Source organism: Triticum aestivum, chromosome 3B, assembly GCF_018294505.1.
Source record: "Triticum aestivum cultivar Chinese Spring chromosome 3B, IWGSC CS RefSeq v2.1, whole genome shotgun sequence".
Lineage (NCBI taxonomy): Eukaryota > Viridiplantae > Streptophyta > Magnoliopsida > Poales > Poaceae > Triticum > Triticum aestivum.
In genome coordinates, this window is record NC_057801.1 from 685,453,742 (window position 1) to 685,475,813 (window position 22,072).

Sequence of the window (22,072 nt, forward strand, 5' to 3'; positions counted from 1 at the left end):
ACGGACCTCATAGAACGCCGGCGGTTTCTCCTCCTCGATAAAGCACCACCGGCCCCGCCACTCTTCCCACCTTTCCTTCATGGCACCGTCCGGGTATGCTCCTTTGTCCCTTGGGATCCAAGTGACGCTGCCGGTGATGGCGCCTCCCTTTTGGATCCGAGGGGAGAAATAATGGCGGAAGAGCGCCGTGCTGGGATGCACCCCGACGAAGCCCTCGCAAAGGTGTGCGAAAAGGGCCATACACGCCACGACATTTGGGGTGAAGTCTAGGAGGCGGAAGCCGAAGGTGTACATGATATCCTTGAAGAAATCAGAGAAAGGGGGACAGAGACCACAGGAGAAGTAGTCAACGAAGAAAGGGTACCGATTTGGGGAGGGCCCGACGCTGGCGGGGACGACACGTGTGGCCGGATGTCCCATCGTCTCTCCCCCCGTCTTCACGCCCCACAGGACCTTGAAGTACTCCCAGAGCATGGGCACGTCGATCGTCGAGGGAAAGAGGGCGAACTGCGCCCGTCGCGCCACGAGCTCGCTCTCCGACGGCTCTGCCGTGCCGGCATCCTTGGCTGCCCCCTTTCCTTTGGAGGATTGGGCGCCATTGCGGTCGCAGAAAGAAGGGGATGGTGGAAGCGCGTCGGCGATGAGCAGAATCACGGGGCTCGAGGAAGAAGAATGGGGGTGGTGGTTTCAAGATGGAGGGAGGCGCAGGAAAGGGGAAAAGTGAGCTGTGCGCCCGCGGTTATCCTTTTTTTATGGGGAACACGCGGGCCACCTCCTTTCCCATTAATAGCGACACGACGCATGCGTGCGGTCGCCATTCCACGCATGCCCCCCACGTCATGCGTGCGCACGACCCCCACGTCGCGCGTTCGACGCGGGTCGTGGGGAAGTGCAGCGGGCGGAACAGTGGCCGCGGTAAAATCCGCCTTGACTGCCCGCGCACCATTCTGGGCCTGGCCCAACAATGTGTTGCGCCTATGTGTGACCCAGGCCCCGGGGCTCCTGTCGGTGTACAAAAGTAGGGGCCTAGCTTTTGACCCCTTTACTTGTGCACGGGCAGTCAGAGCCGCCTGCCACGACCACACATGAGCAAGGAAAGAGAGGGAAGCCGGAGAAAAGCCAAAGCCACAGGGACAAGCAAAGCAAACAACAAAGGACCAAGACCACAAAGGTCGCACGGGCAATGCAGGTTGCCCCGGCAAGGACCCTTGCCGAGGGCAGCCTCCGCAGCCCCGGCAAGATCCTTGTCGGGGCAGCTCGTCCACACCCGCCGAGCGAGCCACCTTCGAGCCCACCAAACGCTGAGCAGTCGCATTGGGACAAGGTTCGGGAGGAACCTCTGTGGTGGCATGCAGATCTTTGTGAAGACAAAGAGCAATCAAGATCAAAAGAGGATAGGAAGGCAACCATCCCCACCAAAGAAACCCACAGGGCCCCCGGCAAGATCCTTGCCGGGGAAGCCGGCGCGCCACGGCAAGACCCTTGCCGGGCCACCCGGCAAGACCATCGCCAAGCGCCCCGGCAAGGCCACTGCCAGGCCCGCACCAGCCAAGTTCCTACCGCCGTTCGTGCGTAGCGGCCAACCCAACCAGCTGGGCATGCACCTGCATGGCAGCATGCAGACCTTCGTGGAGGCTCCACCACCGCGCCACCTCAGCTGCCTACCTGCCTACATGGCGCTGCATGCATTGCTGGCCGGGGCGCAAGTTGAAGCCAGGAGGGGCGGCGACGGACGGGATGAGCCTCACCCCCGTCCCCCAATAAAGTGAAGGACACCTAAGCCCCGCATTTAATGCGTCTTGTCCTGTAATACTAGCGATAACCTCGCAACACTGTAGCACCTTCCACCTCCTATGTGCCATTGTGGCAGCCCCTTTCGCATATAAAAGGAGGCCCATGGCATATTGAGAAGGGGATTCGGCTCTTTTGAACCTCGCTTCACCCAGAGCTAGTTCGAGAGCTCAAGAACACTAATACAACCACCAAAGCTGGATCGTAGGGTTTTACGCATCTTTGCGGCCCGAACCTGGGTAAATCCCCTTTGTGCCATTGATACGTCTGCAACATATCTACTTTTCCAAATACTTTTGCCCTTGTTTTGGACTCTAACTTGCATGATTTGAATGAAACTAACCCGGACTGACGCTGTTTTCAGCAGAACTACCATGATGTTGTTTTATGTGTAGAAAAGAAAAGTTCTCGGAATGTCCTAGAAATCCACAGATGCACTTTTTGGAATTAATAAGAATTTTGGCGAAATAATTAATGCGAGGGGGCCCACAGCCTGTCCACGAGACAGAGGGGCGCGACCCCCCCTAGGGCGCGGCCTCCTATCTCGTGGGCCCCCTGGACCTCCACCGACGTCAACTCCAACTCCATATATTCACGTTCGGGGAGAAAAAAATCAAGGAGAAAGTTTCATCGCGTTTTACGACACGGAGCCACCACCAAGCCCTAATCTCTCTCGGGAGGGCTAATCCGGAGTCCGTTCGGGGCTCCGGAGAGGGGGATTCGTCGCCGTCGTCATCATCATCCATCCTCCATCACCAATTTCATGATGCTCATAGCCGTGCGTGAGTAATTCCATCGTAGGCTTGCTGGACGGTGATGGGTTGGATGAGATTTACCATGTAATCAAGTTAGTTTTGTTAGGGTTTGATCCCTAGTATCCACTATGTTCCGAGATTGATGTTGCTATGACTTTGCTATGCTTAATGCTTGTCACTAGGGCCCGAGTGCCATGATTTAAGATATGAACCTATTATGTTTTCATGAATATATTTGTGTTCTTGATCCTATCTTGCAAGTCTATAGTCACCTATTATGTGTGATGATCCGACAACCCTGAAGTGACAATAATCGGGATACTTCTCGGTGATGACCGTAGTGTCACACCCTAGCTAGTCATGCATCAGAGTGTGTGCATCATGTTTAAATTTCCATTTAATTTGAAATGGGGATTTGTGAAACCCTCAGAATCATTTTTGAAAATGATCCAAATAAAAATTTCTCCAAAAGGGTCCAAGAAAATGCTCATGTTGCTCTCTGAAAATATTGGACAGAGATAAAAATCAAACCAATATTTTTAAGAGCTCATAGGTATTTATTTTTGGCATTTGGAATTAATGCATAAATATTTGCATTGGAAATATATTAGTTATATATATTAATATATGTCCAAATATTATGCCAATTATAAAGGAGCTCTGGAATAATATATCTAGCTCCTGCAAAAATTGGCATAAGGTAAATAAATGATTTAATATTTTATTTAAATCAAAACAAATGTCAGAAATTAGAAAACAGAAATAATTAAAAAAGGGAGAAGCTTACCTGGCCTCCTCCCTGTGCAGCCCAGCCAGCTGGCCAGCCCAGCCAGCAGGCGGCCCAGCCCGCCTCCCTCCTCTGTCGTCTTCGTCCTCGACAGAGGGAGGGGAGTGTGGCCGGCGCGCGCGCGCGCCAACGTGCCACGCCACCTGCTCGCCTGCCTGCCTGCCCTCCCCTCCTCGTCTCGATGCCCCGGACGACGCCACGCCCTCCCCCCTGCTCTCTCTCACTCTCCCTCGGTTCCTCCCTCCTCTCCCTCGCTCCCTCTCTCACGGCCGAACACCACCATCGCCGCCGTTCGCCATAGCAGCCGTCTCCGGCCACCCCTCGCCCCTCCGTTGAGCTCAGGAGCTCCGCCTCGACCCCCTCTTCCTCCCCACCGATCCACGGGTCTCCGGAAGCCCGACATTGCCGCCCACATCGCCGTTCCCCTCCTCGGCCACCGGAGATCGTCGCCGTCGAATCGGGAGCTACCGGACGTCCCCGAGCCCGCTAACCATCCCTGCAGCTCCGCGGTGAGCCACTGACTCGATTCCCCCTTGCCCCGTCGTCCCTAGCCTTCTGTAGCTGCCGCCCCCTTGAGATCCGAAGCTCGCCGCCGCCGTGCCTCGTCGCCGTCGTGGCCACAGTCACCGTAGCGCCCAACCGAGCACACCCACGTCCTCACCGCACCGCGTAGAAGCCGTAGGTGCCAACCCCGCATCCCCGCAGCCGTTGTAGCCTCGACCCCGAGCTCAACCGAGCTCCGGCAGCCGCCACGGTCGTCACCGTCGTCGGTACCGGCCACCTCAGGCACGGCCACCACCACCGTTCGACGCGCGGGAGCAAGGGCTCTCCAACGAGCCCAAGCACGGCCTCGCCCGTGCCCTGTAGCGCGTTTCCGCATCGCGCCGCCGTCTCGGGCCCCGCCGGCGTCATGTCGCCGGTGGGTTTGACCTGTTTGACCTGGGGTTTGACCCCCCAGGGTCACTGACGCGTGGGCCCCGTCGGCCAGGTGGTCAGATTAGTGCTAATCACCGCTTAATTAACCCCCCCTGACACTGACAGTGGGCCCCAGCGCCACTAACCCCTAATTAGGAATAAATTAACCCTGTTAAACCCCCCCTGTCACTGACGTGTGGACCCCACACGTCAGGTTTGACCCCAGCCAGCCGCAGTTGACCACTGACGTCATGCTGACGTCATGCTGGCGCAATATTTATATTTCTGGATTTAATTTAAATCAGGAAATTCCAGAATATTATTTAAACTTCAAAAATTCATAACTTTTATTCTGTAACTCCAAATTGGACAAATTATATATGAAAAATGATCAGAAAAATCCAATCTATCCATCTGTACTATTTTCATGCATGATCAAACAAGTTAAATTGATGTTTTAAGCAGAACAAGGAAAAGCACTTAAAAGGCCATGTTTGAGTTTGAAATTTGAATCTTTGATTCAAATTGGTTCAAACCCTTCTGGTTTTAGTTGCATTAGCCCAACACACTCATATTGCCATGTTTCATGCATGCATCATATTGTTGCACATTGTTTGGTGATGGTTGTGTATCGGTGTCCTTTGCGACAGGTTCTGCCTCCGAGGAGTACCGTGATTACCCTAACGAAGAACCGTATCAGTGCATCGAACCATCAGGCAAGCAACCAACCATTTGATCATATCGATACAATCCCATGTTCTCGCTCCTGCTCTCTTTTACTGCATTAAGACAACGCGATTCAAACTGCTGTGTGCTACGGTAGTTGAACCCATTTCCTCTGCATGACCTGTCATTGCCACAGTAACTAGATGAAACCCACTAGCATGTGTAGGAGTTGATTGAGCCCTATGTATGTGTTGTTCCTACCTTGCTATGCCTGCTATGCTTAGAGTCGAGTCAGGTCTGGTTCATCTGGGTGATGGGCTAGAGTGAAATGATTATGTCGGTAATGAGAGTGGTGTGATGAACACGATTTGGTAAAGGTATCGATGAGAGGCCATGTAGGAGTACATGGTGGGTTGTTTCATTGAAGCCGACCTTAAGCACTGAGATCTGTATATGTGATTTAAGATACAGCTACTACCATGCATTGGGCCCTGAAATATGACCCCGCTCGACTTCTTATTCACCCTAGCTCTCTGTCCAGGAGTTGCAAGTAGTTTCTGGTGTTTGTAGCCTACTGGAGGCCGTGGACAGCGCTGACCGTAGGGGTGGGCTGTGATGCGGTAGGTACGTGGCACGGTGTACCGAATACCCGTTAGGTATCTCGGGAACCCTGTTCACATCGTTCGGGGCCGTATGGGAAACCTCGGCCGGACTCCCTGCGGATGGAACCTGAATAGGCGATAAACCTGGACTAGAGGCTTAAGTGTTTAGGTAGGTCGTGGTCTACACCCACGTCGGCTTTCACTTGAAGTCTGCCGAGCACATGTCGTGTGCAGACGCTAAGTGGTGGAAACATGTATGAAGAAGTACACCCCTGCAGGGTTATCATAATCTATTCGAATAGCCGCGTCCGCGGTAAAGGACTACTTGGTTGCCTATACAGTTCATAGACAAGTAAATGGAAACTACTAAAAGCCTCAAGATAAGTGTGAGTGCCGAGGATGGCTCTTCCGTAGGAAGACGGAGGCGGATCCTCGGTAGTGTATTGAAGTGGTGAGTAGTGGACTCGTGTGCGCAAAACCATTTCAAGTTGAAGTATCGTAGGATAGTCTAGCCAAGAGTCAAAGCTGGCTTGCTGCAATAACTCCACCAACCCTTCTTGATAATATGCATGTATGTAGGATCTGATGTAAGTCTTGCTGAGTACCTTTGTACTCATGTTGCTATAATCTACATTTTTTACAAAGGACGCTGCAACCCCTTCTGATGGGTTCTATGTAGACGTTGACATCAACGAGTAGGCTAAAGGCCCAGGTGGTGACCCTGAGCTTGTGAAGGACCACGTAGTATAGTAGGCTTTCCAAGCCTCTTTTATTTTACTAGTTGTCTGTACTCAGACAAGTTACTTCCGCTGTTGGTTTGTATGACTGTATGACTTGAATGCTGGGTCGTGTGACCCGTATCTTTGTGTATGCTATGTAAGGCTCCCTGAGCCTTAAATAAAGTACTTGTGTCGTAGAGTCATGTTGTGATGCTTCATTGTATTTGCACATATCGAGCATATTGTGTGTATGATTGAAATGCTTGGTATGTGTGGGATCTGACTACCTAGTTGTTTATCTTTAGTAGCCTCTCTTACCGGGAAATGTCTCCTAGTGTTACCGCTGAGCCATGGTAGCTTGCTACTGCTCTGGAACACTTAGGCTGGCCGGCATGTGTCCTTCTTCGTTCCTGTGTCTGTCCCTTCGGGGAAATGTCACGCTTTGAGTACCGGAGTCCTGTTAGCCCGCTACAGCCCGGTTTACCGGAGTCCTGCTAGCCCAGTGCTACAGCCCGGACCCACTTGCTGATGACCGACACGTTTGAAGCTGGGTCATGGATGCCTGTCCCTGTAAGTCTGTGCCACTTTGGGTTTACGACTAGTCATGTCAGCCCGGGCTCTTTATCATATGGATGCTAGCGACACTATCATATACGTGAGCCAAAATGCGCAAACGGTCCCGGGCAAAGGTAAGGCGACACCCGTGGGGATACCGTGCGTGAGGCCGCAAAGTGATATGAGGTGTTACCGGCTAGATCGATGTGACATCGAGTCGGGGTCCTGATAGCGTTGGCATCAGAGCCGGACTGCCTGTAGGTTCTCCAAGCCAAACTGGTCGATGTTGAGTCTAGAAACTCTTTAGTTATATGTAGGGGAATTGTGTGTGGGTTGGAACGTAAGGCTCTTTTTACTCCTTTATCTTATGACACTCTGATCTGAGTCAGTCCATTCTTCCACCGGGGGTTAAGGAATTAGGATCTATTCTCTCTATCAGGATCACGTGTTACTAATTAGTAGTACCTTATAGGTATGATGGATACAAGCCTAGTTCAGTTCTTCTACCATATTATGTTGTTAGAATGGATTCAAAACTTTGATATGATGATGTTGAGTGTGTACGAAATCCTTTGTCAAATGTCTCAAATCCTTCTTGAGCATTTACAGCTGTTATGCTGCCGAAATTTTGCTAGAAATTCTAATGCCTTTGCATTATGATTGTGCTTTCAGATGGCCACTCGCGACCTCAATCAAGTGGTTCGCCTGACTCGATGCCTAGATGTACCCGGCCATACCGCCAAGTTGGTCAGGGTAATGACTGAGGCTGGATACCGCTGGTATCCCGAGTACACGGTCGAAGAGCAATTTCCGGACTTCAATCAAAGCCAGTATCTCTGCACTGTCCGGATATTTCCATCTTATCCTGGATCCACCGAGCCCCTTCACTGCTCCTATGGACTCGGGGTTAATATTGAGATGGCTGTGCAGGATGCCGCCTACTCTATGATGACCATCATGCGAGTCAGGTCTGGTCTATTTCGGGACTCTGATTTCCGGTATATGCCAGGATCACTTCCGGGAGCACAAGGGTATCTCCAGGCTATCTATGCTGACCCCACTCAGGAGGATTCACGGACTCGCACCACTGCTGAGATGCTCGAGGATAAGGACCGTGAAAATCGGGCCTTGAGGTTAGAGCTCTTCAATACCGTGCTGACCACTGGGCCACTTTGACTCGGTTCGCACCGGCGGTGCAAGCTGGATATTCAGATATGCGCGATCTCTATCCTGTGAGATCTGCTCTGCCAGACGTGATGGGTTGGCGTGATGTAGGAGGCATCACCCCACCTCGTGGTCCCCGGCGGCCACCGTCTGTTGGTCCAAGACCTCATCCTAGCCCCTATGGTCCACAAGCTCCGCGAGATCGTCTGTTTCCGGATGATCATGTTGAGCTTCCAGGCTATGGAGGTGACTTCTACGAGGACTACTACGGATCGGTCTGAGTTAGTGATAGTATCACTAGTTCGCACTAGCTGTGTCGTCTATCATCCCGCGTGACTCGTGGGATATGACCTAGTTTGTACTCTTTCCGGAGGTGTAGAAAAATAATGTATAGGAGCTTGGGATGCCTTCGATGAGATGTAATCCTTTTCCCACCGTAATAGTACTTTGTTTGGTCTTGTACTAAACCCTGTATGGTGTGTATGACGATGGAATAAAAGAAGCAGTTTCTGTATCTACCATGTCATACGGATGATCATCTTGCATTCCGAGTTATTCCTTACATTTTGTATCCTATGTTGGAATTTTATCATCCTGACTAAATCTTTGTCTTGTTTACCTAGGATGGTCAACACGCGCGCTAACCCTGCTTCTCAAGAGCAGGCCGAAGGCAGTGAAGTCAGGGATGCAAATCTGCCTCATCCTCCTTCCCTAGCCGAGGTTATGATGGAAGCTGAGAGAAACAAGCGGGAGACCAACCGTTTGTTGGAGCGTATTGAACAGAACACGGCACACCATCAGAGGACTAACGTGGTGTCACTCAGTGATTTTATCAAATTACATCCACCCACGTTCCACCACTCCGTCGAGCCTCTCGACGCTGATGACTGGCTTCGCAGTATCTCTCATAAACTGCGTTCCGCGCTGGTAGCGGAGGCTGACAAGGTCACCTTTGCTGCATATCATCTTGAAGGCCCCGCCAGTCTATGGTGGGAGAATTATGGAGCTATGCGCCCAGCGGGCCATGTCACTACTTGGGCTGAATTCAGCGAGGCTTTCCGTGAACATCACATTCCGGAGGGTCTCATGGACCGTAAACGTGAAGAATTTTGCAGTTTCACCCAAGGCCGACTTTCTGTGGATGTTTACAGCAGGGAGTTTGGTAACCTCGCACGATATGCAACTGAGGAAGTGTCTACTGATGCCAAGAAGCAAGCAAGGTTCCGTAAGGGCCTTAGTCCTGAGCTTCGCCGTGACCTCCGTCTGCATGAGTGCACATCTTTCTAGAAACTTGTCAACAAAGCCATCAGTGCTGAAACTGGTCAGACTGACTATGACGCAACACGCAAGCATGGCCGTGACATGGGTTCCTCATCCGGTGCTGGTCCTCAGAAGCGCCGCGTGTGGGTACCCAACACCGCCCTGCCACCCAGGTTCACACCGAGGCCATCTTTCCAGGCGCATCGCCCTGTTCAACAGTCTGCACCAGCCAAGCCCTATGGGGGTCCAACCAACAATGCTCCCCCACGTACCAGTTCCGTGACTTGTTTCAAGTGTGGGGAATCTGGTCACTATATGCGTGAGTGTCCCCAGACCAACCCCAACCAGTCTGCTAAAGCTGTTGGCCGTGGCAAGCCGACAGGAAAAATATTCCACGCCAAGCCGGTCACCGCTTCACGTGGCCATGTCAACTGTATCTCTGCCGAAGAAGCTCAAGAGGATCCCAACGTCGTTCTCGGTACGCTTCTTGTTAATTGCCACCCGGCATCTGTTCTTTTCGATACAGGAGCCTCTCATTCTTTTATATCTGAAAATTATGCTCGTTTGCATAACGTCGCATTCGGTGATATGCCAACCTCTATGGTAATTCAAACTCCGGGATCCAAATGGCAAACTTCTAGAGTAAGCCATGGAAATGAAATCCAAGTCGACAGACTTGTTTTCCTTGCATCGTTGATAGCCCTTAAATCTTCAGATATTAATATCATTCTGGGTATGGACTGGATGTCAGCTCATCATGCCCAAATTGATTGCTTCTCTAGGACTGTTCAACTCACCCATCCTTCGGGGAAGATAGTCAATGTCTTGACCTGAATAGCCAAGCGACAATTATATTCTCTTAACGCCAGCCCTTTGCCAGACCTTGAGGACATTCCGGTAGTCCGTGACTTCCCGGATGTCTTCTCAGAGGAATTGCCAGGTGTTCCACCTGACAGGGATGTCGAGTTCGTAATAGACCTCATCCCCGGAACCGTTCCGATTGCTAGAAGACCTTATAAGATGGCACCCCTAGAACTAGCCGAGCTTAAGAAACAACTCAATGAGTCCTTGAAAAAGGGTTTCATCCGACCTAGCTCATCTCCATGGGCTTGCCCCGTCCTATTCGTCAAGAAGAAGGATGGTACGGACCGGATGGTTGTAGATTACCGACCTGTCAATTTGGTCACAATCAAGAACAAATATCCGCTTCCCAGGATCAACGACCTGTACGATCAGCTTGCTGGATCCTCAGTCTTCTCCAAGATGGATTTGAGGTTGGGCTACCATCAAATCAAAATCAGAAACGGGGACATCCCTAAAACGGCCTTTGTTACTCGTTATGGCCAATACGAGTACACCGTCATGTCCTTCGGTTTAACCAACGCTCCAGCCACCTTCTCTCGGTTAATGAACTCAATCTTCATGGAGTATTTGGATAAATTCGTCGTAGTTTATCTTGATGATATACTCATCTACTCCAAGAACGAGGAAGAACATGCCGAACATCTAAGGCTAGTGTTGAAGAAACTTCGAGAGCATCACCTTTATGCCAAATTTTCTAAATGTGAATTCTGGTTGTCAGAAGTGACCTATCTGGGTCATGTAATATCTGGTAAAGGTATTGCTGTTAACCCTGAGCGAGTTCAAGCCGTCCTTAATTGGACTCCACCTGAATCGGTCAAGCAAGTTCGGAGTTTTCTAGGCTTAGCGAGCTATTGTCGCCGCTTTGTCGAGAACTTCTCCAAGGTTGCTAAACCTCTAACCGAACTCCTCAAGAAAGATAAGAAGTTCGAATGGACTCCACAATGTGAGCATAGCTTTCAGGAACTGAAAAGACGCCTGACCTCTGCTCCCGTACTGGTACCGCCAGACTTCTCCAAGGACTTTGTTATCTACTGCGACGCTTCGCGACAAGGACTAGGTTGCATTCTCATGCAAGATCGACACGTAATTGCCTACGCTTCACGGCAATTGCACCCACATGAGGAGAATTATCCTACTCATGATCTAGAGCTTGCAGCCGTAGTCTATGCACTTAAGACCTGGCGACATTACCTCCTCGGTAACCGTTGCGAAATATTCACTGATCACCAAAGTCTAAAGTACATTTTCACCCAACCGGATCTGAATCTCAGGCAAAGGCGTTGGGTTGAATTGATCACAGACTTCGACTTAGGAATAACCTACACCCCAGGGAAAGCCAACGTCATGGCTGATGCGCTAAGTCGTAAATCTTATTGTAACAACCTGATGTTACAGCAAAGTCAACCGCTTCTCCATGAGGAATTTCGGAAACTTAACCTTCACATTGTTCCTCAAGGGTTTCTTTCCACCTTGGTAGCAAAATCTACTCTTACGGATCAAATCATCGCTGCCCAAAAGCGAGATAAGGGAATATCTAAAATCAAAGCGAACATTGCTAGCGGAGGTGCTAGTTGTTTCTCCACAAATGATCATGGTGTTGTGTACTTTGAGAACCGTCTAGTGGTTCCCAAGAACCAGCATCTACGGCAGTTGATCCTTAAGGAGGCTCATGAATCCCCTCTCACCATTCATCCCGGTAGTACTAAGATGTATCAGGACCTACGCCAGAGGTTCTGGTGGACTAGGATGAAGAGAGAAATTGCTCAGTATATTGCTAATTGCGATGTCTGTCGTCGTGTAAAAGCAGAGCACCAACGGCCTGCTGGCACCCTTCAACCCTTAGCTATTCCTGAATGGAAATGGGATAAAATTGGTATGGATTTCATTACCGGTTTTCCCAGGACCAAGAGAGGGAATAATGCTATTTTCGTCGTGGTCGATCGTCTTTCCAAAGTAGCCCATTTCCTACCTGTTCGTGAGAGTATAACCGCTAGTCAGCTGGCAGACTTATACATATCCCAAATAGTGTCCCTCCATGGTGTTCCTTTGGAAATCAACTCGGATCGAGGAAGTCTTTTCACCTCTCGATTTTGGGAAAGTTTCCAAAATGCTATGGGAACCTGTCTCTCCTTTAGCACTGCCTTCCACCCTCAGTCGAGTGGTCAAGTGGAACGCGTCAACCAGATTCTAGAAGACATGCTTCGAGCCTCTGTTATCTCTTTCAGAATGGACTGGGAGAAGTGCCTTCCATTTGCCGAATTCGCTTACAACAACAGCTATCAATCTAGCCTGGGTAAAGCCCCTTTTGAAGTTCTCTATGGACGACGGTGTCGAACACCCCTTAACTGGTCAGAGACCGGGGAAAGACAATTCTTTGGCCCGGATATGATTCAGGAAGCAGAAGAACAAGTTCGTATCGTTCGTGAAAAGTTGAAAACAGCTCAATCTCGTCAAAAGAGTCAATATGACCGAAAACATAAGGCTATGACTTTCGAGGTTGACGAGAAGGCTTACCTTCGGGTCACCCCTCTGAAGGGAACCCATCGTTTCGGTATCAAAGGCAAATTGGCTCCTCGTTACATTGGACCTTTTCGCATTCTCGCCAAACGAGGAGAAGTTGCCTACCAGTTGGAACTACCTCCGCATCTCTCCAGAGTCCACGATGTCTTCCACGTTTCTCAACTCAGGCGTTGCTTCTCGGATCCTATCCGTGAAGTGGACCACGAAACGCTTGATCTCCAAGATAATCTTACATATCGAGAGTACCCCATTCGTATCCTCGATCAGGCCGAACGTACCACCCGACGTCATAATATCAAGTTTCTCAAAGTTCAATGGTCGCACCATTCTGAGGATGAAGCAACTTGGGAAAGGGAGGATCGTCTTCGACTTGAGTATCCCGCCTTCTTCCCGGAGGAACCCAAATCTCGGGACGAGATTCTTTTGAGTGGGGGTGAGTTGTCACACCCTAGCTAGTCATGCATCAGAGTGTGTGCATCATGTTTAAATTTCCATTTAATTTGAAATGGGGATTTGTGAAACCCTCAGAATCATTTTTGAAAATGATCCAAATAAAAATTTCTCCAAAAGGGTCCAAGAAAATGCTCATGTTGCTCTCTGAAAATATTGGACAGAGATAAAAATCAAACCAATATTTTTAAGAGCTCATAGGTATTTATTTTGGGCATTTGGAATTAATGCATAAATATTTGCATTGGAAATATATTAGTTATATATATTAATATATGTCCAAATATTATGCCAATTATAAAGGAGCTCTGGAATAATATATCTAGCTCCTGCAAAAATTGGCATAAGGTAAATAAATGATTTAATATTTTATTTAAATCAAAACAAATGTCAGAAATTAGAAAACAGAAATAATTAAAAAAGGGAGAAGCTTACCTGGCCTCCTCCCTGTGCAGCCCAGCCAGCTGGCCGGCCCAGCCAGCAGGCGGCCCAGCCCGCCTCCCTCCTCTGTCGTCTTCGTCCTCGACAGAGGGAGGGGAGTGTGGCCGGCGCGCGCGCGCGCCACCGCGCCACGCCACCTGCTCGCCTGCCTGCCTGCCCTCCCCTCCTCGTCTCGATGCCCCGGACGACGCCACGCCCTCCCCCCTGCTCTCTCTCACTCTCCCTCGGTTCCTCCCTCCTCTCCCTCGCTCCCTCTCTCACGGCCGAACACCACCATCGCCGCCGTTCGCCATAGCAGCCGTCTCCGGCCACCCCTCGCCCCTCCGTTGAGCTCAGGAGCTCCGCCTCGACCCCCTCTTCCTCCCCACCAATCCACGGGTCTCCGGAAGCCCGGCATCGCCGCCCACGTCGCCGTTCCCCTCCTCGGCCACCGGAGATCGTCGCCGTCGAATCGGGAGCTACCGGACGTCCCCGAGCCCGCTAACCATCCCTCCAGCTCCGCGGTGAGCCACTGACTCGATTCCCCCTTGCCCCGTCGTCCCTAGCCTTCTGTAGCTGCCGCCCCCTTGAGCTCCGAAGCTCGCCGCCGCCGTGCCTCGTCGCCGTCGTGGCCACAGTCACCGTAGCGCCCAACCGAGCACACCCACGTCCTCACCGCACCGCGTAGAAGCCGTAGGTGCCAACCCCGCATCCCCGCAGCCGTTGTAGCCTCGACCCCGAGCTCAACCGAGCTCCGGCAGCCGCCACGGTCGTCGCCGTCGTCGGTACCGGCCACCTCAGGCACGGCCACCACCACCGTTCGACGCGCGGGAGCAAGGTCTCTCCAACGAGCCCAAGCACGGCCTCGCCCGTGCCCTGTAGCGCGTTTCCGCATCGCGCCGCCGTCTCGGGCCCCGCCGGCGTCATGTCGCCGGTGGGTTTGACCTGTTTGACCTGGGGTTTGACCCCCCCAGGGTCACTGACGCGTGGGCCCCGTCGGCCAGGTGGTCAGATTAGTGCTAATCACCGCTTAATTAACCCCCCCTGACACTGACAGTGGGCCCCAGCGCCACTAACCCCTAATTAGGAATAAATTAACCCTGTTAAACCCCCCCTGTCACTGACGTGTGGACCCCACACGTCAGGTTTGACCCCAGCCAGCCGCAGTTGACCACTGACGTCATGCTGACGTCATGCTGGCGCAATATTTATATTTCTGGATTTAATTTAAATCAGGAAATTCCAGAATATTATTTAAACTTCAAAAATTCATAACTTTTATTCTGTAACTCCAAATTGGACAAATTATATATGAAAAATGATCAGAAAAATCCAATCTATCCATCTGTACTATTTTCATGCATGATCAAACAAGTTAAATTGATGTTTTAAGCAGAACAAGGAAAAGCACTTTAAAAGGCCATGTTTGAGTTTGAAATTTGAATCTTTGATTCAAATTTGTTCAAACCCTTTTGGTTTTAGTTGCATTAGCCCAACACACTCATATTGCGATGTTTCATGCATGCATCATATTGTTGCACATTGTTTGGTGATGGTTGTGTATCGGTGTCCTTTGCGACAGGTTCTGCCTCCGAGGAGTACCGTGATTACCCTAACGAAGAACCGTATCAGTGCATCGAACCATCAGGCAAGCAACCAACCATTTGATCATATCGATACAATCCCATGTTCTCGCTCCTGCTCTCTTTTACTGCATTAAGACAACGCGTTTCAAACTGCTGTGTGCTACGGTAGTTGAACCCATTTCCTCTGCATGACCTGTCATTGCCACAGTAACTAGATGAAACCCACTAGCATGTGTAGGAGTTGATTGAGCCATATGTATGTGTTGTTCCTACCTTGCTATGCCTGCTATGCTTAGAGTCGTGTTAGGTCTGGTTCATCTGGGTGATGGCTAGAGTGAAATGATTATGTCGGTAATGAGAGTGGTGTGGTGAACACGATTTGGTAAAGGTATCGATGAGGGGCCATGTAGGAGTACATGGTGGGTTGTTTCATTGAAGCCGACCTTAAGCACTGAGATCTGTATGTGTGATTTAAGATACAGCTACTACCATGCATTGGGCCCTGAAATATGACCCCGCTCGACTTCTTATTCACCCTAGCTCTCTGTCCAGGAGTTGCAAGTAGTTTCTGGTGTTTGTAGCCTACTGGAGGCCGTGGACAGCGCTGACCGTAGGGGTGGGCTGTGATGCGGTAGGTACGTGGCACGGTGTATCGAATACCCGTTAGGTATCTCGAGAACCCTGTACACATCGTTCGGGGCCGTATGGGAAACCTCGGCCGGACTCCCTGCGGATGGAACCTGGATAGGCGATAAACCTGGATTGGAGACTTAGGTGTTTAGGTAGGTCGTGGTCTACACCCACGTCGGCTTTCGCTTGAAGTCTGCCGAGCACATGTCGTGTGCAGACGCTAAGTGGTGGAAACATGTATGAAGAAGTACACCCCTGCAGGGTTATCATGATCTATTCGAATAGCCGCATCCGCGGTAAAGGACTACTTGGTTGCCTATACAGTTCATAGACAAGTAAATGGAAACTACTAAAAGCCTCAAGATAAGTGTGAGTGCCGAGGATGGCTCTTCCGTAGGAAGACGGAGGCGGATCCTCGGTAGTGTATTGAAGTGGTGAGTAGTGGACTCGTGTGCGCAAAACCATTTCAAGTTGAAGTATCGTAGGATAGTCTAGCCAAGAGTCAAAGCTGGCTTGCTGCAATAACTCCACCAACCCTTCTTGATAATATGCATGTATGTAGGATCTGATGTAAGTCTTGCTGAGTACCTTTGTACTCATGTTGCTATAATCTACATTTTTTACAGAAGACGCTGCAACCCCTTCTGATGGGTTCTATGTAGACGTTGACATCAACGAGTAGGCTAAAGGCCCAGGTGGTGACCCTGAGCTTGTGAAGGACCACGTAGTATAGTAGGCTTTCCAAGCCTCTTTTATTTTACTAGTTGTCTGTACTCAGACAAGTTAGTTCCGCTGTTGGTTTGTATGACTGTATGACTTGAATGCTGGGTCGTGTGACCCGTATCTTTGTGTATGCTATGTAAGGCTCCCTGAGCCTTAAATAAAGTACTTGTGTCGTAGAGTCATGTTGTGATGCTTCGTTGTATTTGCACATATCGAGCATATTGTGTGTATGATTGAAATGCTTGGTATGTGTGGGATCTGACTACCTAGTTGTTTATCTTTAGTAGCCTCTCTTACCGGGAAATGTCTCCTAGTGTTACCGCTGAGCCATGGTAGCTTGCTACTGCTCTGGAACACTTAGGCTGGCCGGCATGTGTCCTTCTTCGTTCCTGTGTCTGTCCCTTCGGGGAAATGTCACGCTTTGAGTACCGGAGTCCTGTTAGCCCGCTACAGCTCGGTTTACCGGAGTCCTGCTAGCCCAGTGCTACAGCCCGGACCCACTTGCTGATGACCGACACGTTCGAAGCTGGGTCATGGATGCCTGTCCCTGTAAGTCTGTGCCACTTTGGGTTTACGACTAGTCATGTCAGCCCGGGCTCTTTATCATATGGATGCTAGCGACACTATCATATACGTGAGCCAAAATGCGCAAACGTTCCCGGGCAAAGGTAAGGCGACACCCGTGGGGATACCGTGCGTGAGGCCGCAAAGTGATATGAGGTGTTACCGGCTAGATCGATGTGACATCGAGTCGGGGTCCTGACACGTAGTTTGAGGAGTTCATGTATTCACTATGTGCTAATGCTTTGTTCCAGTTCTCTATTAAAAGGAGGCCTTAATATCCCTTAGTTTCCGCTAGGACCCCGCTGCCACGGGAGGGTAGGACAAAAGATGTCATGCAAGTTCTTTTCCATAAGCACGTATGACCATTTATGGAATACATGCCTACATTACATTGATGAATTGGAGCTAGTTCTATATCACCCTATGTTATAACTATTTGTCGGGTGGTAGGTGCGGCATATGCCAACGGATGGCTTATCTGTGTGGGAGCCAGTAAGACATCGCCGGTGCCTAGAAAAGGGATAAGGCGAAAACATGCACGCCGGCGGATCTTACCCAGGTTGGGGGCTCTCCGTGGAGATAATACCCCTACTCCTGCTCTGCGGGGTCTCCGCATGATCACTAGATCAACAAGAAGCTACAAGAGGCTCCTTGAGCTGTTCGGTGGAAGGAGGAAGAAGGGCAAGGCTAGCAATCTCCTCTCCCTTTAGTGGTGTCTAAAACTATATGAGATCAACCCTTTGCATGGGCGTCCCGGGGGATTTATATAGGCCTACCCCCCGGGAGTACAATGGTAATCCGGCTGGGCGCAGGCCCTAGCTGTCAGTGTCTATGACCGCCGGCTTCTCCGTCGACTGCTGGGGCCCGCCCACTGGTGGGTCCCGCCGGCTGCCGGCTCATCGGTCGACAGGCCGGTCCCACCGCTTGGGGGTCTTGTCGGGGATTGGTTACTCTTGCCTCGCCTCTGATGACGAGGGCTTTGTCGAGGTAAGCATGGCTACAGTGCTGCCGCCTTGTGGACTCTCACTATAGCTTTACCTCGTCTTGTCTCCTTAATGGTGCACGCGCCCCGAGGAGGGCAGTAAAGCTGGCTATAGGAAGCCGGCCATGCCTCAGGCCGGCTGGGGGAGGCCAGGCCACCTTCAGGCGTCTCTCTGATCGAAGGGGCCCGCCACCCACGGGCCGTACTGGCAGCCCGTAGGGGAGGGCGTCATGATCAGCATGGCAACAGTGCCACGCCGGACGGGTGATGGCTGTCCCGTACGACGTACTTTAGCCATGCATGCTCCAGGATTCGGGGGCGACAGGGTCCACTGTTGGCACGCCCCGTCCCATCATCGTTATGGGGGGTGCAGACCTTTAGGGCACGGCCCCTGGCCGCCTGCCTGGGGCCGGCCTCTTGGAGTCAATTCTCTTGGGCCGGCTTCTTGGAGTCGGTCTTTCCGTGGCCGGCTTCTTGGAGTCGTCCCTAATGTGGCGTCCTCCAAGAGAGTTTAGGGCCGGGCCGCCTTCCGATAGCTGGCCTGTGAGATAGCCGGCCGGAGGAAGGCGGCCCCGCGTCTCGGGTGCTTCAAGGCTCGGTCGGCCCGTTGTTTTTTCTAAGGGCCAATGGGAGCCGGTTAGGCTACCCGTGGTCATTTACTCCGACAGTAGTCCCTGAAGCTGATTGGGCTTCATGGCTGAAGGGGGAATCAAGAAGCTCGGACAGCTTCCTATCCCGAAGAGCCGGCAGCTTGGAGCCGGCTTCTCTTATGCGTGCCCTCTCGATGAAGTTTCCTTGAAATCTGAAGGCGGGAACCAGCTGGCGCGCTAGCCAGGCGGCGGGCTGGCCGCCCGCTGCCTGCGCGCCATGTGGCACCCTCCGGCTGGAAGGGCCTGCCAGCCCACGCGCGTGACAGGACGCCGCCGTAGGCCGGGGCCCGCCACTTCCACACCTCGGCCCGTGCGTGGATCTTCTGCGGCCCGAACCGACCGCACGTCTTCCGACGGCAGTTCCCATTCGCCGTAAAGGCGCGATAATCGCGGGACATGGGGGTGTGGGCGCAGTTAATCCCACACCCCCCCGTGCCTCGCCTCCTCGGCTTCGTCGCACGAGGCTATAAGTAAGGGCGGGGAGGGGGAGCGGCAGTCGTTCGCACACTCGCCATCGCTCCACCCTCACCTTCTTCTTCCTCTCCATTGCCGCAGCGGCTCTCCGCGACGCCACCATCCTGCCACTCTTCTTAGCGCGCCGCAATCTTGCCGCTACCGCACCGCGAGTTCTCCGTCGCCGCGCTCTCCATCGCCCTTGCGTCGCCATGGCCCCGACATTGAGCTCCTGGGACGGCTCCAACGTCCGCGACGACCACATCGACTTCCTCCGCAAGACGTGGCGGTTGCCGGGCGAAGATCTCGTGCGGGTCTGTCTCGCACTGGCGAGGGAGGTTTCGCCGGCGCCGGAGGAGGGAGAGCGAGTGATCTTCTACTCGCACTGCCTGCGCGGCGTCGGCCTTCCCGCGAGCGGCTTCTTCCGCTCGTTTCTTGATTTTTACCATCTTCAGCTGCACCACCTTACTCCCAACATGGTGGTGCTGCTGTCGGCCTTCGTCACGCTGTGCGAAGGTTTCCTCGGCGTCCTCCCCACCATCGAGCTCTGGGGGGAGTTCTTCCAGTCCAAGCTTGGCACGGTCGTCGCAGGCGTGCCGGCTCCATGCGCCGCCTTCATCTCCATCCGGAGATCCGCAGCCCGTCCATCGCACTGATCCAGTTGGTGAAGCTCGGGCAAAAATCCTATTTTTACGTGAAGAATGTCTCTCCACACGGCGACTACGTCAACTTGCTGGCTTACGTAGCCAGCCCGCCGCCTGGGAGGCAGCCCTTGTGGTCCTTTTGGACTAGGTCACTGACGCCGACTGGAGCTGGTGCCGTCGCCCGACTTCGGGTGCTGATCCAGTCGGAGCGTCTGACTGGGTCCAACTTGATAGCCGCCTTTGTCGAGCGCCGGGTACTCCCGCTCCAAGGCCGCCCTCATCTAATCTGCCAGATGAGCAGCCGCTTCAATCCAAGCTGGCTGAGCACCAGGGAGATGCCTCATGACGAGGTATCTTACATGGTGAACTACATCGCCAACTGCAAGCTCACCGAGGAGTGGCAGTATGGCAAGGAGCCGTATTCTCGTGCCAACCCTCGCTTGTGGTAAGCTTTCTTTCTTTTACTTTTTTCTTGTTGCCGAATTCTTTCTGGTCGGCCTCTGACCAGTCGGCTTGTTTTTTAATCAGAACCCCCTCCTTCATCCTTTGGCCGGGACCGCGGGGGCGGAACGCGAGTTCGCCCCTGACCACGTGGTAGACGACCTCGACGACCCCGACTTGGGGGCGGCCGCCCTAGACGACGACGCGGTAGGAGGAGGCAGCGAGACAGGCGGCTCCGGGTTCACCGCTGGCTTTGATGACTGGCCTGACGATGACGAGCCGACCCTAATCCGCGCCGCCAGCCGTCGTCCGACCATCAAGGTGCCGGCCCTTCCGGCGGGCCGGCTGCACGGGGCAGCGCCGACTGTCATCGGCGGGCGGCCGAAGAAGCCCAAGGGTTCCACGGCGGCGACCAAGTGGGATGAGGCGGCCGTGAAGGTGGCCCGCTTCCGCAAGGTGGTGAAGCAGCCGCAGGCGGTTTCGGCGTAAATATTGATTCTCGCACGCCTTTCTTTCTTTCTGCAGTCGATGTTCTTCTAAGTCTCTTCTTGTTTTATCAACAGGGCTCCGCTTTCTCTTGAGCGGACTACCGCCGCCTCCATAGTTGGCGGGGCGGAAGGATCTGCGAGTTCCCACCATGTAGACCCTCGTGCCGAGCTCCAAGCGGCGACGGAGCGGAATGCGTGGGAGGCGCGGGAGGAGCGGGAGGTGGAGGAGCGGAGGGTAGCCGCCACCGAGGCGGCTCAGGAGACGACGACGGAGTTGGCTGAGGCGCAGGCCGACGCAGCGGCCAAGGCCCAGGCAGAGGCCGAGGCCGCAGAGGGGGCTGCGGAGGCCCTGCATTGCCAGCCTCCGCAACTCGTCATCCCCCTCCGCACCGTGGCCCCCGAAATCCCGGTGCCCCCGCCGGAGGAAACCGGCCGCGACCCGCCGGCGATGAAGAGGGAGGGGGTGACGTAGTCGTCCCGGAGGGAGAGGTGGTGCCACCTCCGTCGGCCGGGACAGGCCAAGGCGGCCAGCCCGAGGTGCAGCCTGAGCAACCGACTGGGGGCGAGCCGACTGCAAGGGCGGATCTTGTGGTCTTGTCGCCGACTCGTCAGCGTGCGGGGAGGGCGTCTTCAGAGCCGGACCCGCAGAGGGCCGCCGGCTCCAGCTCGTTGTCGCACGACCTGGAGACGGCCAGCGCCAGCTCGCCAGGGTGGACGCCGGGCGGTGGGACATCAGCGCTGAATCTGGCAGCGCAGGATGTTCGTAGCCGGCTTTAGGCTCAGGCCACCGCGCTGAAGCAATGTACCCAAGAGTTTCTCACGACGCGGTCGGTCATTCGGGTGAGTTTTCTTGCTCTTGATTACTATCGTGGGGGCGCATCAGCGCACCCACTGGGTGTAGTCCCCGAGTTCCAAGTCGGCCGCTGAGCAGGCGGCTTGGAACTTCTCAGAAGACTTTGGTTTAATGACTTCTTCTTGCTCGCACCTTCGTCCTATTTGCAGGATTATCACAACCTCCACGCCGCTACCTTCAACTCCCAGGCCCGAGAGATGAACCAGAAAGCAGCCGGTCTGACGGAGAGCCGGCATCAGTGCTTTGTCTTTTTATCTCATGTGGGGGCGCGTCAGCGCACCCACTGGGTGTAGTCCCCGAGATTCGGGCCGACTGCTGAGCAGTCAGGTCGGATCTTTCTTGCCGACTTCTTTCTTAATTTCTTCTTCTTGTTATTGGCAGGAGCCAATGCCGACTTGAGGCAGCAGCTGGGCGTGGCCCAGACCGCCCTTCGCACCAGGGAGGGCGAGTTCAATGCCTTGGTTCAGGAGCGTGATCGTCTGGCCAAGAAACTGGCCGACCAGGAGGAGAGCCACAAGGCGGCCCTGAAGGCGGCGCAAGACAGCGAGGTCGCCCTCAAAGCCGAGTATGAGACCGAGGCGGCGAGCTGG